The sequence below is a fragment of the Penaeus monodon genome, chromosome 22 (assembly GCF_015228065.2).
Source record: "Penaeus monodon isolate SGIC_2016 chromosome 22, NSTDA_Pmon_1, whole genome shotgun sequence".
NCBI lineage: Eukaryota > Metazoa > Arthropoda > Malacostraca > Decapoda > Penaeidae > Penaeus > Penaeus monodon.
In genome coordinates this window covers 28,065,974-28,066,503 of record NC_051407.1, presented here as the reverse complement: position 1 = coordinate 28,066,503, position 530 = coordinate 28,065,974, and positions in this window count along the sequence as shown.

Sequence of the window (530 nt, the reverse complement as noted above, 5' to 3'; positions counted from 1 at the left end):
CCCTCACCCCAGGCCCGAGCGCCTTAGGCCGACGCCAGGGATATGTGCGACGCTGCGTCCGGCCTCGTGCTCGTCTCGCGCGTCCTCGGCCTCTCCTGTCCCAACCGGTTCGGTCATCTTCCCAACGCTAATTTCTCTCGCGTCGCTTCCTCGTCGAAAGCAGTTGGATTTGGCTGGAACTCGAAGCGAAGAGAAAGTTTGCTTGCAGCCCAACGCGTTTAAATGGAGTTTGGCCTTCATGGACGCCGGGGAGGGAGGCAGAAAAAGGCTGACCTATTTATGAAGAAATGGAACCGAGTTTTGAAGTCATTTTACATTGCTTACTCTTTTCTGTTCTTTTAGAATTTTTTTTAAATATATCTCTTTCTCAAACCTCAACCTTAATTCATTTAAATAGTTACATGTCACACAAGGTCGATAATCACAAGTCATGGCGTGAAGAAGTAGGCCTTAAAACAGGTAGAACTAGATGAAACAATCTACGCAAAGAATGGAATGAGAAACTGACAGGTGACGCAGCGGGGCGCCTA